Below are 18,639 nucleotides of genomic sequence, written 5' to 3'. Positions count from 1 at the left end.
TCTCATCTCCCTGGCTAAATCTTCCATCAAAACCAAGTAGTTTTAATTTTCTTCCCACTCAAAACTGTACCAAATCCTCTTAAATAAGTATTTATCCCTTTCTATTTCTACAATTTCCTTTTCTTTCACTGGCAAAGGACCAGAGGTGATGTCAGCTCTGCTACAAGCGCAGCTGTTGGCGGCACAGGACACACTGCATGCTAATCACATGAATATTTACCCAGCTTCTTGGAGGGATTTTGAAGCTACCCTCAGAGCCATATTCAACCAGCTAGTCTAAAGCTAGCTTGGTTTTCTCCACAACATGCTGCAACGTCCTGCTATAATACTCACGATGATGTTACTCACTTTCTTTTTCTTACCAGAAACTCAGGTCTTACTTATTTAACTTATTATAGCTGTGACTGCACAACAACCTGGCATTGATATCAAAACATTGATAAGAATGTATAAGTGGCTACGCTTAATTAGTGCTAAAGATGCATGGGAATTCTAAGGCATGCTTTCCAATGAGCCCAACCAATGACTTGCACAAATGAAATTTTCTCCATTAACTGGGTTGCCCAACTACCAGAATCCTTGAAATAATTGTCAAAAGTGTCTAAGCATCTTTGTTCATCAAAATAATTGTAGGTAGATACCCAAAACATTGGGTATTTCAAAGTAATATTGATTCTACACTTTGTTCCTGTGATAAATTTTACATTAGTAAGACTGTTCCTGGATCTCCCATTAAGAAGGGCATTTATTCTGGAGACATGCAATATATGTGAAAAAGCTCAATGAAATCTAGGTATAGCAAATGTTACAGAGCTTTGAGTCTTCCAGTTACTACTCCTTCATGGTGGAAGAATGATCATTTTGTTCCAACTTTTTTATTTTCTTTCAAATGGCTAATCTAGTTTCAAAAATTCATAATTGTTTGAAAGTAAAAATCTAAGGTTGTAGTTTGTCATTATGTGTGTACAAAAAGCCAGCATTGACAACGTATTGATATTGAAGGTGAGATGTGATAAATTGCCTGTCTATCTTATATGTGGAAATGATCTTGGATGCTTGGCTGAAAGTGAAATGTTGGGCTCCATGCATACATACCTTTGTATCCCAGAATGGCTACTGTGATTGTTAACAGGGCACATAAAACATATAATAAGATGATGGAAAACTTCAGTGCCCAGTTATTTTTACATTTGGTACATTGAGTCCCCTCCTGAATACCTGCAAAAGAAGATTTTAAGAATTTTAAAACAATGGCAAAGAACAGCTGGTTTTATCTCCCCATTTCCTCTCCTCCATTTTCTAGAGAACAAATTATTTACATAACAGATATTTGGGTGCCTATCTGCCCTATTCTGCCAGGACAGCTTCCACAGTGGTCAAAGCATCAGCTTAGTGATACAATCACTTTGGGATTTCAGCACGTGGAAGAGAAGTAGGTTCTGCTTCACTGGAAAACCTGTGCCTTTCCTGAGAGACAGGACTATTTTCCAACTGTGCTAACAAGACTATGGTGAGCTTTGGAAGTCAAATGTTTATTAGCATCCTTGTTGTCAGGCATCCCTCTTAGCATTCAGATTCCCTACAGGGACAGTAGAAGACAGTAAATGCTCTGGCAAAAGGACAATATAGAAATAAAATAACATTGTGAAAACCTGGTAGGAGTACTGGTCCTGCTTCATAACCATTACCACAAATGGCTACCATGTGAACACTTTCTTTCCATACTAAGAGAGACTTTTTTCTTATTTTTGGGTGGTTTGGAGAATACTATTTCCACATAAAAGAAAGGGGTGCTATACTGGTAAAGCTAGTGGTACATCTATACTGACAGAAAAATGCTGGTGAATCTCCCTTTGTGGACAAGTTTAAGGAAAGGGGCCTCAAGCTGATGAGAGAAAACAGGCCTTTACTATTTTATATTTGAACTTTTTGAAGAATGGTTTGATACCTTTGAGTCTATTAAGAAAGCAATATTCCTCTTTTCTTCATGTGCTCCTTGGGAACAGCTTGAGAGTGTTGGAAGTGTTGGTTAAGTTACCAAGAAATTCATCAGAAACACCAACATGGAAAAACATGAAAACAGGACCACTGTGCTGGAATGAATGGGTGGGATTTATCCCTCCTTCTGATGTGTGTTAAGCAGGCCAGGATTAATGTAGCTTTCTATGTCTGTCAGAAAGTGCATTTCTTTGATATTTTACTCTATTTGTGTACTATTAGGGGAGTCCCACAGGAAAGCTTTAAGCTCTAATAAATTCTATGTACCAGATTACTTAGCTAATCAAAACTTGCTCCGCAGCTTTTTATGAGTGACTTATATTTCCCCTGAGGCCTAACCCACAGCTGATTTTACTTTCCCCAACTCATGACCTTCTGCAGAGCACTTTTTATTTTTCATTTTTTAAGAGAAAAGCACAGGCCACTTCCCGTTGGTTCATGGAGGATGGGTGACCGACACATCAAGTTAAGTCAACTGTATTTCTCTCTCCCAAAGCACCACATTTTCCAGTGACTTCCTTAAGCCCAGGGTACTTCCAGGAAGGATTACCATACTGGAGCAACTCAGGAAGAGGATTTATACAAAGTTTATTTGACAAGGCATTTTCCTCAATTCCCTATGCACATACAGTAGCCGTAGCTAAGGCAGAAATGCATCTCTCATAGGTCAGCCCGCTTTCCACATTATGTCATCTCATGTTTTCTCTAAATTTTTTCAGCTATGAGGTCACGTTCTGTTGCCATGTAATGAAAGTGATGTCATAGACCTGGGTCTGTTGGGCTTCAGGTATAATGTCAGTTGGGAACCACTGGTTCTTTTTTTTCAGAAACAGGAACATCACGGGGAAATAAGACAAAACCTGTAAGCACAAACCCAAGAACAGAAACTCCAGAGGAAAAAGGCTTCTCTCCTGCCTGTGCAGGTGGGAAGGAAGGGAGCTGGCACAGAGATGAGCAGTTGCTTAGCCCATTTATTGGTGACTTGGATTTGGAAGGATTATAACTTCTGCACCACAATTTGTCAAGTTTGCTTATGGATCCTTATGTGTGGGCTGGTTTTCTTTGGTTGATAGTCTCAAGGAGTTTGCTAGAGGGGAAGCTCTGCTTGCTGAAAAAGCTGGAGAGGGCAAGTGCAGTTTTCTAAGGGTTTGCATTGGGTATTCAGAAACTGAAATTATTTCACAGCGGGAACTTGTGGCGTCTGAAGCACCATTTTGCTGCTGTTAGCTAGTACTAGTGGGCTCTTTAAGCCTCTGTGTGCTCAATGAAAGGTTCCCCCGCCCAGGGTTTTAAAATTCAGATTCCAATTCTGTATGTCTTTGAACATCCCACATATCAGAAAACATGAGAAGCTTGGGCCACAAAGCCCATCACATTCACCTTCTAAATACACGGATAACAGAAAGCTTGATCCTCCCTATTTGAACGTTAATGGAAGCAGGGACAGATCTGTAACTAGGAAGACTGATAGACTGCAAAGGTACAAAGCACAGAGAAAGGCAGAAACTGAAGTAAAACCTTTGACAGCAACTGCACATAGAAAAGTTTCACTTGATTACATTCTTATATTAAGATTACTCATTTTATGACATGACCTGTTTTCTGTCACTGTAGTCTGGCTTCCTGTGTAATGAGCTGCAACTTCACTGATGTCACTGGATGTACTGCAGTTCAGCATCTAGCATCGTGTATGCTCCAAAGTTTCATAAGGATCTTGTTTCACTTGCCTCAGTCCTCTCTATCGCTGGTTCAATAAAACAGCACTTTGGCTTTTCGGAACTTTTACTTTCTGCGTATTTCAAACTGACATCGGAACAGCACCCCAACAAAAACCAGACCTTTCCATCCTTTAACAGTCTGGTGCTGTTGGTATCAGTAACATAAACACAGCGTACTAAAGCGATCATACAGGCAGGAGCGATCCCATTAACTACGCTGGGCTGGAGCTGCGTATTGTATTGCCTGCTGGCACTTTCTGTCAGCTTAAAACTGTATCTGACTGCCATCGAAATCCCACTACCCTCATCCAACGTGCCCCAGGTCCAGGGCTGGAGTCAAAACCCAGGGAGCTCTAACAAGCTCCTTTGTTTTCCTTTGCCTAGAGATGGACACAGTAAAGTCTTACAGAGCTGTTAAATTTACTCTTTATTGCAAATACAACTGACTTTCTAGTTTACTGAACGTATAAAAATACTAAGGATTACTAAAGAGGTACCTTGAAGGAAAGATTTGGAAGACACATTTTTATGTCCTTCTGTGCAGTTCAATAATCCAGGCTACGAGCAAAGGTAAAAGCCAGGAATGCACCCCTCTCTGTATAGGGATGAATTACAGTGTAATCAGGTCTCCACAACCTCCCCAAGTACAGAGCCTGGTTTCAGCTTGCCCTGTTGCTCTTCCTCACTACCCTGTTTAAGGACCAAGCCCAAATAAGATTGTTCTGATACAGGAGATACATTTAGTCCATGCTGTGAGGACACATTTCTATTGAAGGGTTGCTCTGAAAAGACACGAGAGCCAAAACATTAAGCAACAACAGATGGGAGAAGTTGTGATTACACAAAACCCAGCCGGTTGGCATAAAATTATACAGGTTTATCACAAAAGCTGAGAGTCAGGACTTGAAGAAGTCCATGCTTGGGCTTTCATTTGACAAAACTTCCCAGTTTCACCCACTCAACTGCTGGCTTTCATGGCTTACACAAAATGCAGTGTTCTACCACGAGAAGTGTAACCTCTCATCTAGAAAGCTGCAGAATAAATGTATAGGGAAAGACCCTACATACCCATGCCATTTGACAGCATGTATGTAAACCCCTTGCAAAAGGGGGTTCTCGGCTAAAGTCAGCTCTTCCCCATTTGTTATTGTTGCTCCCAGAGCAGCACACTCCTCTCTGTGTCCTGTACACGTGTTTTCAATGTTGGTCTGCTCCCAGACATTTGTCACTCACTTCCAAACCCAGGGAGCCAGGGTCACTTCCGCATGATGTGCATTTCTCACTGCTGATTTGATCAACGTTTAATAAATATCAGATGGGACACAATGTGCCTCGTTTCGCTGGACACATGCTTTTTTCCATTCCTTTCCCCAACTTATTTTAATAAGAGCTCTGGTTTTTCTATCTCACTGTTGGGAAGACATCTGGCCAAACAGACAGCGACCTAGTACAAAGGGATCCTGCTGGCTCACATGCTTTGGGGACCCCCTTCTCTGCAAACCAAGATGGTCACAAAAAAATATGCAAGTGAGACATCCCCCTGTTACCAGGCTTTGTAGTATTTGTTTTTACAGCATTGCATTCCAGTGACTGAAGACTTTGTTCTCAAGCAGGGGGTATACATCTGCAGATTCCTTTTGGGCTCCAGATAAGCAGAGGTTTTGCTGGAGGAGGAGCTGATTTTTTTGGTTGGACTTTTTGTTGTTATTGTTGTTCTCTGTTTTTTTAATGGGAGACTAAGTACCTCTGCTCTTTGACATGGAGTAACCACCTTACAAAATGCCTGACTACTCAACTATATTACGCTTCAGGAGCACATCTTTGAACACTCAAATATGATATGTGCACACATTTTTTTCGCTGAATAATTCTTTTAGAAGTATTTGCCTCTTTGCCCTTTTCTTGGCTTTTTACTGCAGGTTCTTAGGTGGCCTCATAATATTTCTGCTAGCAGATCAGTTTTGACAAAGATGCAAGGTTCCCTTTGCAGCCCTGACAAAAGATGTACAGATAAGATGATTGAAGAAATGTAATGCAGGAAATAAAAATACATACATTAGTTAGGAGGGGTTTTCCCCAGTGTGATTCATTGAAAAGAGGAAACATCCCTTGAATTTCAGAAGGAGGACTGCAAGCTTTTTTTGCAGCCTTCAAGTGATAAATTTCTCAAAACTAATGTTTTTAGAACTGATGATCTAATAGTTTAAAGAGTTTAAAAAGTTTAATATTTAAAAATAAAGAGGCCTAAGCAAACTACGTATATCTAGTTCTAACCCCCCTGCCAGGGGAAGGTATCCCTGCTGATGGCAGACGGGTTGGAACTAGATGACCTTTAAGGTACCCTCCAACCCAAACCATTGTATGATTCCATGATTCAACATGTAGGTAGGAATCAAATACTGAGAGGTGCTTAACCACGCAGAGTTGCAACAAGCTCCCAGTGGTGCTACTCTCACTAGCAATAGTAGATGATACCATGAGGAACCCATCTCTAGGTTTTAAATAACTAAATGCCTTGAAAAACCTGCTTAACTTCAGGCACGTGAGTGTAAAATGGTAGTTTTTTACTAACATGCATGACTAGCCATTAGCAAAGTAAGTCTCTCTGAGGAGAGAGAGGATTTTAAAAGTTGGGTATATAAGCATGTACATATATACATACACACACACACACACACACATATTTATGCTCAGATATAGAGAAAAATACATGTGTGTATATGTTTTTTACGGAGAAGCTTTTGTGTTGACACAAACCCAGCATATTACATTTGCACAAACATTGTATAGCTTTGAGATTACTGGATCCACCCAGCCACAACAGTCAAAGTTGAGATTTTTGCCTTGTCCTCTCTGTTGTGTTACAGGTTATTAACTGCAAGGAGGCTGCAGCCATGGGAAGCACAGCATGCACTGGGGCTTCTCCGAGCAGCCCCCCCTCTAGCCGCTGCACAGTGCCCCAGCCCCTCTCCAGCTCTGTGACTTAAATGCTGCTTGGGGGGACACTCTTGTGGGGCATAAAGTGTGGCTAAAAGAGCAAACATCATGGTTATTGCACAACAGGTCTGCAGGAGAGTGCTAAGCTCTTAGGTTGCAGTTGCAAAGTGCCTGGTTTGGGAGAGCCATGCTGCTGCCTTCATTCAACCCAAGCCAATCCTCACGCCACAGCTCCCTCACATGTCATAGAATCATAGAATCATAGAATGGTTTGGGTTGGAAGGAACCTCAAAGATCATCTAGTTCCAACCCCCCTGCCAGGGCAGGGACACCTCCCACTAGAGCAGGTTGCTCAAGGCCACATCCACCCTGGCCTTGAACACTTCCATATCCATCCCCAGGGCTTGGCTGGGAAGAGCTACCGAGGCAAACCAAGGCCCCTCATCATACATCTATGGGGTATGTGTGGACAGGTTTTGGTAGTTGGGGGACGATAGGGGTTGGCTTCAGTAAGAAGCTGCTAGAAGCCTCCCCTGCATCCAATAGAGCCAATGCCAGCTGGCTCCGAGATGGACTTGCTGCTGGCCAAGGCTGAGGCCATCAGCGATGGTGGTAGCACCTCGGTATGAACACATCAAAGAGGAAGCAAAAAACCTGGGCAACTGCAGCCAAAGAGAGAATATGTGAGACAAACAACTCTTCCTGTCCTTATCTCAACTAACGAGCCTTTCATTGTATTTTCTCTCCCCTGAGAGAGCTGAGGAGCGGAGGGACAGAGCAGCTTTGGTGGCCACCTGGAATCCAGCCAGGGTCAACCCACCACAGTACATCATAAAACACAGGTAATACTATGGAATTATGTCCTCTGCTACCCTCTTCTTCATGCTTTGCTCAGTCTCTTGCCATGATTTCCTTTCTGCTTGGCCCTGGGGGGCATGTGAGTGCCAGCCTTCCTCCCACATCCGCAGCCTTCACAAGCCCTGTCTCTGCAATGGCAACGGTCCTCCTCACCCAGGCGGTGCAGTGCTGGCTTGTGGGCAGGTGGATTGCAACAGCCTGCTTAACTTCATTCTCAGATTTTTACAATGCCATTGGAAAAAACATTTAGTACAAAAATGCTGTCATTTGTTCCGGAATTTACGAGCTTTGCTTCTGGTTTTGTAATCAAATAGGGAAAAATGCAAGCTATGCTTGTTTTGAAAAGGTTTCTAGCTATTTACTAGGAAGCAATTAAAGCAGCAAAACTTGAAATCTAAGCGGTGGGTATGTACTCATCTAACTTGTGCCAGTTTTCCTACGCCAGGTGGAAAATCATGAAACATGGCAGCAAGACAGTGGCTGAAACAGCCACTCTATATTTCAAGTAAATACTGCAAGACACAGAGCCTCTTTCTTCATAAATTAATAAATAAATGGACCAACCCCAAACCACTCCATGCTCACAGGTTTCTAACAGTGTCCTGCATAACCCAATTGCTTAGCTGACAGCTTGTACGAATAACCTCTGGAGAGGCAAAAAGACACCTCAAAAGCCTGGTCTGAGAATCTATCCCTCAAAACAGCTGTGTGACTCCTGCCAGGGTCAGTGGTGGCTGTGATTTTATCCTGAGCTTCACACCATGGAACTTCTTTTCCACCTTGGTGTTCCTTTCTTGCAGCTACATCATTATGAGAGACTTTTAGCTTGCATTTTAGGAGAACAACATATTCCTAGACTGTTAAAAAACAGCAAAGCGAGGAGGAGTTGTTCCTTAAGGCTGATGATCAGAAAACAATACACGAATTCATCATTTACAGGATTTTTCATAATCCTGCCCCTAAAGAGACGCTGTCACCACCGAGGGGGCAACGCTGGGGCTCGGGCCAGCAGGGCTTACTATGTCCCTCATCCCCCAAAGCTGGAGGCAGATGCGATGTAGACACTTTTTCCCAAGAGTCCAGGGTATTGCAGTGGAAATGGGTCTTTTTCTTCTCTGGGAAACCTTGGAAAAACCCTTCAGGTTGCAGTCTGAAGCAGGAGAGGCTGGGCAAATTCTCCTCCACCAGACTGAGTCTGTTGGAGGCAGCGGCTGCTTCCCGTAAATCCAAATCCCACATCTGACATAATAAAGAGCCTCAGAGGGCCAACACTATTATCTCTGGAAAGCTTTCAGCCTAAGAAATACTTTATTCTATGTAATGTACACAAACCCTTTCATTAAAGGAGGGGAGAACCCTCATTTTCAGCCTGACCATCATCTCTTACTTATTTATATAACCCAGCCAGCATTTTCTCCCTGGCTTTGTTCTTCTTCACAGTAGACCAGAGATTCACAATGAATTGTCAGAAATCCTAATTATACACTTCAACAACCATCACCATTTAATTATATAGTATTACCAAACAATGGCCTACTGTGATTAAACACTAAATATCTTAATTGAAAGGATACAAAAAGCCCAACCACAACACAGGCTAAGCAAAGACTGCTGAGTATCTGAACTGTATGTTAGGCAAATATTATGAGCAGAACTGAAGGACCAGTGTGGTAAATTTTAAGAAAAAAATCATGGATTTGCAATAGTGTAAGGTCCAGCCATAGCAATGTCGTAAGGATATCACACCACCAGAGGGTCCAACTTCCCGTAGACGATTAGATTTAAATACACATCTAGAGCTTAACTCAAACCAGAGCAAAAACCAGCAAGTGCTGGTGCTTTTAAACTGTCTGCAACAAGAGAGATGCGTCTGTCCTCAGTTACTGAAAATTAAGCAAGGGATCTCTCAGTGCATGTCTCTGGACCTAAACCCCAAAAATCTAATTAGGATGTTCAGAAGATGAGAGAAAAACTAGGACACTTAAAAGAAAATAAAAATCATATATGAATTAAGGACCTGTTCAATGACAGGCCAGCCAGCCACGATACATCACAGCAAAAAGCCTCTCTCTCAAACTGTATCACAATAGAGAGGAATTTAGACTGACTTGCATGAAGATATATAGCTAGATATAAGGGGAGATCAAAGCCAGATCTTTGGTTTGTGCAACAGCCTCCTAAGGCAACCTGAGGATATTCCATCCAATGAGTTAATTAAAACTAGAGTGAACAAAGCATAGGTAAAGTCACAGAAGGGATCCATCCTTCGGAAATACGGCGCTTAGCCAGATGGCGAAGTAACACCGTTTCTGTCTAAGTCCGGGCCCTCTATTTTTTAAATAAACAAGCTTCCCAATGAAACATGGCTCCGAATTAAGATGGTATAATTTGATTATTAATGTACACGATTTTTAGTCTTAATTGAAATTACATTTGACTGAAAGGCGGAAAAAAGGAACCACACTCAAAGTGTCTATTTCCCCTAACATTCTCTATTTTTACAACACAGATGTAGGTGTTAGTGACCCTAGTAATGGTGTTACGTCAACTTCTAGGTAGAAAAAATAATAAATCTGTGCCTTGTGGGTTTTGAGATACACATCTTTAAGAGAGCAACATGATCTTGTCTGTGCCTGTGAGCGTGGTAGATGCTGACACTGCCGGCAGTGACACCTGTACTACACCCGGGACATGGTGAAGTCGTCAAGAGCATGGGTGGAAAAGCCATTCTCTTCACAGGAAGCCTGCACCCTCAGTTTTACTAACTTATTCTGGAACTTTTGACACTACGCTAAGGACAATGCTAAAAACATTGAATCACCGGTTTACAAACCAAAGAAAAGCTTGCCCTCACCACATGAAGACTCCAGCCACGCACAACAGGGCAGCATTTCTGTATTCACTGATGCTGTCAAAAATGCTATTCCAGCTATCTACAGAAATTAAACTTTTTTATGTGCCTGCACAAGTCAAATAAGTATACTCGAGACCATATGTTACGTGGTTGTTTCTGTGCGGGTATGTACGTGCACATGTGCATGTCTGATGCAGTCGAGGCAGGTAATTTGTTTAAGGGCATTATAAAGTCCTACATGTCTCTGCACAGTGTGCTTTTAAACTCTTGTAGCTCATATGAATTGAAATCAGTTTTAACTAGGTAGTCAGAAGCACAGTGGGTGCCCTTCTCATTCATTTATCAGGTTTTTTTCTTTCCTCCACTACCTGGCGCAGTGAACAAAGTAAAGTTTCAAACATATTTGATGGCATAAAAGCTGTATTTCTCTTTTTCCAGTAAGGAAAAATACAAAGTTGCTTTTGATGAGGTTTTTCATCAGGAAAAATTAATATATGGACCTCTATCCAGCCTTCGCTGGACTTAGTGATAAGACTTCTGATGCCTTCACGAAGAAGCATTCTAATATAAAAATTTCCTCTTTTTCCAGTGGAAAAGTATATCTGAGGATGTTATTTGGAAGTTAAAAGACTTATGTTCACATAAAAGAAGAGGTGTTTCTATTAGTGCTGGATACTTAACAACAGGCATCTTTTCTGGAACATGACCATGTGAATGGACTTACACCCAAAAACCTGAAGAGGGCCACAAGGAAGAACACAGAAGAAAGTGAGTGCAGAAAACACAGTATGTCTTTGGAAGCCCATTATACTCATTTATTTAATTACGGCTGTGAGTGCAAATTGCCACTTCTGGCTAGCCTTGTCCATGTCGATACCAAGGCTGCCTGGCTGAGACACCATCACTGAACAGAGAAGAAAGGCTTCCCACAGGCACTGCATCGAGTGAAGCTCACAGTCACAAATCCACAGGCTGTAAATTCACTCCTAATCTCCTGAGGCTACATGCTCAACTGCAGGAGAGAAATTATGTCCAGGTATAAACACTGCTCCTCTGGAAATGTGCTGCCTTACTCCCCTTGGCCAAATCGAGAACACGGCATTAAATCACCTCCAAAGGAGAGGGGCTGGCAGGGCTAGGATTTATTTTTCACCTCGCTGCCCTTCTAAAACCACTTTCTAAAGGTAGGGCTTTTTCTTAAGAAATATTGCAGGCTTGATGGCAGAGACAATAAATCCTGTTCCCATCCTCCAACCTAACCGACCTCCCCCAACCCACCCCAGTCTCTGCATCCTTTTCCTGAATATTATCTTTTCAAAATAGATGTTTTCCTCTCTGAGGTTGGATTTCTAGGCTGAGAGGAAGGACTGTGACCCAGCGCAGCTATGATCTTTCAGTTTTCTCATTCTGCTCTCCCCTCTTCCTTCTCTCCTGTCTTCTCTGTGTCCTGCAGTATCTCCATCTCCTGAGCTCTCCCATACCCTGGCTCATACACACCTCACTCGTGTCCAATTTCCTGGACAAAAAGCAGACTTAGAATGACTTCCTCAGGCATTCAGAACATTTTGCATACAGTTGTGCCAATGTGCAATTGCTGTACAATGTAAGAAGCAAACAGCCCTGATAAATCGATATTTTCCACCTGATGACATCACAGTATCTGTGATTTTCTCCCCGCTTACTATTAACCTGTATCTAGACAGGAAATTTTTATTCCATAAATTACTAAAAGAAGTTTCTTTTGCAGAGGTGGAAGTACGGCTGATGAACGTGATTCATGTTTTCCCTCCTAATAAAGCAATAAGCAAATTTACACTGTCTTGACAAACACTGGAAACTGCTGAATTAAATCTGCTTGCTACAGGTGAGGAAAAACAATGCAGAAGGACATCCAAAGCCCTGTAGTCACAGTCAATATATGTGATTAGCCAAGAGTACAACAAATATACTACCCACCTACATAGCACCTACCATAGCTGCCTTCCTAACATCAGTGCAATCACCATCAGGGAAAACTCTACTGCAACGGAAATAGGGAAGTTGACAAATAAATTAAAAGCATTAATCTACTAAATCTTTAGGGTGTACCTATGCCTTGTAACAACCTGACATTTTTTTATATCATGGGAAATGTATTAGACCACCTCCTAGCAAAGCATTAAACATGTTGCTACAGTTACAATAATAATATTATTAATAATATCTGCAATAATAATAATCTTCTTGAAACATACCCCTTGCTGATTTGGCTAAGAAGAATATCTATAATCCTTTGCTTGGTAGCTTATGAAATCATGGAAAACTAAGTATTTGTAAAATATTTTTTAATGGAGCCAGAGAGTTTTAGGGTTTCTGGCTCCAGAGCAGGATGAAGGGGAGGGGGCTGCCATGAGGCTAGGGACTCCTCTGATTCCACATCTGCAGATGGAGGACTCAAGACTTACCAGGCATTTTGGGCTCATTGCTATAAGTCTTATCAGGAGAACCAAATGCTTTTCTTATCCAAAAGACTAAATAAAAAAATTAGAAGCTTTCACTATAAACTTTGTGTTCTAATGAAGAGAAAATCCCATGTACTAAAGCACATTTTAATTAAGAAGGAATAACAAATCTATAGCTACAAGTGAGATCCTGGCAAATTTTATTTTAGACTAGAAGTTATAAGGGAGACCTGTGGTTTTTTTCCTTAATTTATGTGTAAATATACTATCAAAAGTTCTTGAGAAAGTTATAATACCATATAATAAAAAAACCCAACAACAAATCTTAGCTTGTGTTTCAGTGAAAGCAATTCCAAGGTAACTGAAATAGCGTTTACTTCTTTGGAGGACAACAGTTCAGGAAAGAAGGAAAATTTGTAAATGTCTTTATTTTGAAAAATTATTCTTCCTGAAGGCAATGCCAAAGACTTTCAGACTGCAGATCTAAATATCTGCCTTATAACTTTTCCATTGGTCTCCAATGTTCTTTTAGACTTGTAAATTTATCATATCTGTAACTTTTTGAAGAATGTTTAAGTCCTCAAGTAATATTTGCAATGATCAAGTTTCCTTATTTTGACATATCTCTAAAAATAGGAGAAAAATGCTTGCATTTTGTACTTATTGTAAAAGGTGGTAAATGCTTAGGAAGTTAATAGAATTGAACATACTTGTGTCAAGCTGGAATTTGTTTTTCAATTCTTATTTTTTGTGAAATACCAAGATTTATCAGTCCTTGAAGGAAAAAAAAGAAAAAAAAAGACTGAAGCAAATCTGGGGTCAAATATTTAACTGCAAGGTCAATACATCTCGCTTTTTCACTCTCAAAGAAGTCAATATCTGCTGTTATTTATGCCATACTCTGCAGCTGCTCTTTTGAACTCCAACAGAGGAGAGCATCACACCCATGACCCACAGCCTTTCAACTTAAGTGTAGAGGCACTACAATTTATTTGCTCAATGCAAGTGTCAAATGTTTTCAGCACTAAACCGCACTAAACACTCTTGTTACTTATCACAACTTCAGTTACACAAGTGTAGCCTCTTTGGCTTCCATGGTGTTCTGTGCAATTTATATCAGTGTAGGTGTATCACTCAACCAGGGCGCTGGAAAATGTCTTTTATTCCACGTTAAGCTAAAAGCATAGAACAGAAGAATTGGTGAAGCAGCCAAAGTGGAAGCCCAGTGGAAACTCTGGATTAAAAAAGTTGACACATAGCACTATAACCTATTTAAGGAAAATCCAATAAACTTCAAAATAACTCTTCCTTGTGTCTTCAGAGTCCACAAGAACTGACTTCCCTGTATTCCTCTAAGAATTACAACTAATAGGCTTAGAACTAATTTTCACGTATTAAGAGTGAAAATATTTTCTAAAAATGTCTGTTTCTCAGCATTTTTATTTGACTTAGAACACTTATTTCTTGGCTGGTTCCTTGTATGCCAAACTTCAGCCCAGGATGAATTTTTCCATGGCTGAACTATGTACTCCTGAAAAGCAGAGCTGGAAATGTTGAAAACTATAAACTATAGCTAAAGGCACACACCACAAACAGGATCATGAAAAGCAGGGGTTTCAGTGTGAGCAGAACCTTCTTTTTTAAGGAAAGATGTATTTTGTTTGCTGAGCATACTTCAAACATCACCTCCTGATACTCTGACTAAATCTTACTCAAGCTTCCACAAGGAAGAAATGTGGACACATACAATGTAGCCTTTGCATGTAAGAGACTAATGGGTTTTACTGCTTTGCATACTCTTCTTGTTCTGTACTTCTGGCTTGATCCACAAGAAAAGTCCTGTTTGCTTGTTTGAATGATGCATTACTCTATTTAAATAGCTTAGATAAGACTTTCTTTAAAGCTGTGAAAGCAAAGACTTCCAAAAATGTTTTTAAGGTGAATGAATGGATTCAGCTCCTTCGTATCCTATTACATGAATAGTATTTTTTGCTGGCAAGATCAATGTCTGCACAATTTTAGAAGATGTTGTTGTTACTAATGCAACCCTAAAATAGATTAAACGGCTTGATAAATATCCTGGTAGCTCTTTGTCAAAAGACAAGGGAGGACATGCCCAGTGAAAGTATGATACTCATGTAGAAATCTTATGGGTAGCTTAATTTGTTATGCAGGTTCTTCTCTCTTCCACTCCATGTTTTGTTAAGGGCTTTGTTAAAGAAAAGTTAAAAGCACTTAACAGAAATTTCCTCTGAGTGTTCTGCCAAGGTGCATGAGCAAACTCACGTCAAAATTTTGCTGTACATGGACAGAAGCCAGGGGACAGAAGAGCACTTCATTTTTAATCATTATTTCATTAGTTACTAAACTGCTTAGCGGCTCCATAATATTTTGTGCTGTCTGAAAACGGCATCCAGCTTTGTGGGAGATCCTTCTTGTGCTTCTCTCAGCCATGGATGCAAACTTTGTAAGGTTTCCAAAGGAACACAAAACTTAATGCATAACTAATGTGGAGTACAGGGCAGCCATTCAAGGAAGCTGAATCACAGTGTAAGCTGGGACCAGTTACAAAAAGTGAATGTCAATGTAGCTAAGGGTATGGTGGGAACAAAAGCATAAACCCTGTGTGCTGTGCTTGGAGACAGCAGGGGCTCTAAAAAGGATAACAGGGGTGAGATGACAAGAAAGCTACCAAAAAGCAGACAACAGGGCAAAAAGGGCAGGTCCAGCTTTCTGCCTTGCTGCAATGAGCTGGCAGTTGGCAAGGTCTTGGGCACTGTAACGCTGATGGGTACCCAGCTAGACACAGGGACCCACTGCTATGGCTCTCCAGCCTTCTCATGATGGAGACAGCACCAGGAACCTGGATAACCTTGGACAAGCTCAGCAGCTCAGGGCCAGGCTGGTCATGCAAAGGCCAAGAACAAAGGTTTCCTGGGACTAGTGACCAAGGGCTTCTGGACAACTGGCAGCATATATTGGAAGGAGCTGCTATTGAGCTAAAGATCCTTATGGCCATAGGGGGCAGGCTGCAAGTCTTACCAGGCTTTTCCCCCAATATGAGTTTTACCAGGGGATTAGGGTTTAGAGTGAGAGGCTTAAATTGAACCAAATGGTTTTCTTACTTGGAAGAAAACATTTTAAAAAAAAACCAAAAAAACAGAAGACTTGGCTGCAGATCCTAGGTGTTTTAAGGGAGCACTGGCACTAAAGGGCACTTTTATGAAGAGGCAGAAGGAGTAACATACGCCCCTGGCTACAAGTTGGAGGTAGAACGATGCTTCTTGGAAATGAAGCAAGAATTCAAGCAGTGGGGGTGACTACAACTGGAACAAATTACCATCACAGGGGATTCCCTGTATTTTAATGTCTTTAGATCAAGCCTGACTCCTCATTTAAAAGATATGCCTTAGCCAAAAACAAAGTCATTGGACTTCGTACAGGAGTAACTGGATATAACTGTATGGCCTATCATACACAGGAGGTCAGAGTAGTTAAGTGTTTTGGCTCTAATCCCCACAAATGGAAATAGGTGTGTCTCTGTGTTGGACTGCTGCACAGAAAATATATGTCTTTAGGGGAAATTAATGGTGATGACAAGGCATCTTACTGCCCTGAGGGGGATGTGCCTTTTGGATCCAGCTGAGCTCAGAATTAAGACAGGGAGTGAGCAGATAATGCTCCCAGATGTTTTATGACAGTAGATGGGGACAGCAGATGATAAGGGTCAGTGTAGCTCTGTATGTTGGAACACCAGAGATATTTTTTTTTTCTTAAAAAGCACGTAGTAAGTCTGTTCAAGAAACAAAATAGAGTGAATCAAAGGGATTAAAGGCTGAAGGCTAATTAAAAGCTTGTTTCTATTAATACAATGGGAAAAACTGCTCAGGAACAGTCCATTATGTTGAATCATGGCCCTGCAATACTGCCAGAAAATGCTAAAGAGCTTTGGTGACTTGTCTTCAGTCCTGTTTGTTAAACACTGCTGCTAAGAAATTGCTCTGTTGCTTTCCATGAGAGCGGGCACTATCTCCAGTGTGTGACCTCACCATCCTCAGCCAGGGTCTCCTGTCATTTCGGTATCTATCTGAAGAGACAACAACCAAGGCAATTATATGTCTCTTACTTAGGGGTGAAAGGACACATTTCTCATCTTGGCTCTATTTTTTTTTTTTTTAATAAACATACTGAATCAAAGTCCTAAACAAGGTCTGCAGGACCTTCTTCAGAGCTGCTCACCAAATTCTGGAGGTATGCTCTTTTTGTCCAAGTGCAACTTTTTCCTTGAAGCATAAACAAAGCATATGGAAAAGCATGAAAGAAAAATGATGTTTCGGTCCATTAATACAGATTGGGAAAAGATGGGAAAAGACAATAGTACCAAACTTTAGATATCATGACTACACAAATCAATGAATGTTTGATGACAATGCTAGTGACTATTAAAAGGCACAATATTGGAATAAAAGATTTAGGACCGGGATGTGAAACAGGAACATTCTCTAGGACACTGCAAAGTACTAACTTCGACAGGGTTGTAGAAGCTATTTAATGAAGTACTTTTAAGACGGAGATCACTTGTTTTTCACAGAAAACTACTGAGATCCAACTGGTTCCTAGAGTCCCTATTCTGAGCATCCTTCTGTTGTATTTACCCCCTGTACTTATGGCAATAAAATGAAATGCTGCATTTCAGGATGATTTGGATACAACCAAAGAAGTATAATGAATAATATAATAAATCAAATACTGGAAGATTACTAGAAGTACTGGACATCTGTGCATGAAGGCTTAAGCACTAAAACCTATTTTCTTGCAAACTTTGCTTTATCTGTACCTCTTGGGATGGTTCCCACGACTTGCAAGAGAACAGAGACAAAAATGGTTTTTTGTCAGCTTTTCACGGCATAACGGGTCATCAACACATCAGTCTTTTACAGGCAAGAAACCAGCCTCCCCGTGAGCTCTAACTTGAATCATTCACCACGTTAGTCACAGCCGGGGGTGACTGCGTTCTGCTTCCAGCCACGACTCCCGCACCGGGAGAAGGGATAAGGTGCCTTTGGGAACCTGCACTGACTCTGTCATCGAAGGGGGACTGTCACTGCAGAGAGTATGTGGCCACCTCTGCGACACTCTTGAGGGACGTTCACACTCATGCAGCCTGTACGTCTATTACTCTTTTTTTTTCAGCTTTTTCATCTAGCAAGCAGCAAAATGTGGAAAGCTGAGCACCCAGACATACTCTATTATCCAGTCTGACACCTATTAACAGATAAAATGCCATTGCAGTACTGAGGGTAGCTCTTAAATTAACAGTGTTGCATTTCAACAAGGATGCTTAATGTGCTGCAAAGAGAAAGAGTGAAGCCCTGAGACTTTCTAACTCATCTGGCAATCTTACCTAGTGAAAAACATTACCTTGAATTTTCATTAAGGCTCTGTTCGGATTCAGTGCCAGTTCTCATCAGCTCACTCAGTCTTCAAGATAAGTCACAGATTTAATTTATTTTACTTAATTTATTTTACTTTCTTACAGTAGCGAGGCCAAATTATCTTTGTACCTGCTCCAGTGGAGCCTCACAGAGTTAATACTATCGCACAGATAAAACTCCAAAGAAATTTTTTTGTGCTGACTGCTGTCCATTCCCTGCTTTTCAGCTCTTTCTCAAAAAAAAGAGGACAGCCCATCCTTCAGTTATGCAGGACAACTACTGAAGACACCGATTCTAAAATTTATATTATTAATTCGCTTGATCAAGACTCTCTTTGGTGAATGTACATTTATTTAAACTGATTGAATTCGTCTAGCAGCTATTACAGACTGAAACTC

General features: G+C 41.0%; 1 long non-coding RNA gene across 1 annotated transcript in view; it reads right to left on the bottom strand.

Annotated features, from left to right (window-relative positions):
- Window positions 1-1,095: 1,095 nt before the first annotated feature.
- The window catches only part of LOC106886028, a 77,399-nt gene continuing 59,855 nt past the window's right edge, over window positions 1,096-18,639 (bottom strand). Inside the window, exon 3 of the long non-coding RNA XR_001411560.1 lies at window positions 1,096-1,218. This is a non-coding gene — a long non-coding RNA (uncharacterized LOC106886028). The remainder of the gene's footprint in view (window positions 1,219-18,639) is intronic.

The sequence above is a fragment of the Calidris pugnax genome, unplaced genomic scaffold (assembly GCF_001431845.1).
Source record: "Calidris pugnax isolate Ruff unplaced genomic scaffold, ASM143184v1 scaffold13, whole genome shotgun sequence".
NCBI classification, from domain to species: Eukaryota; Metazoa; Chordata; class Aves; order Charadriiformes; family Scolopacidae; genus Calidris; species Calidris pugnax.
Note: the sequence above shows the minus strand (reverse complement) of the source record. Positions and strands in the feature narration are given on the sequence as shown.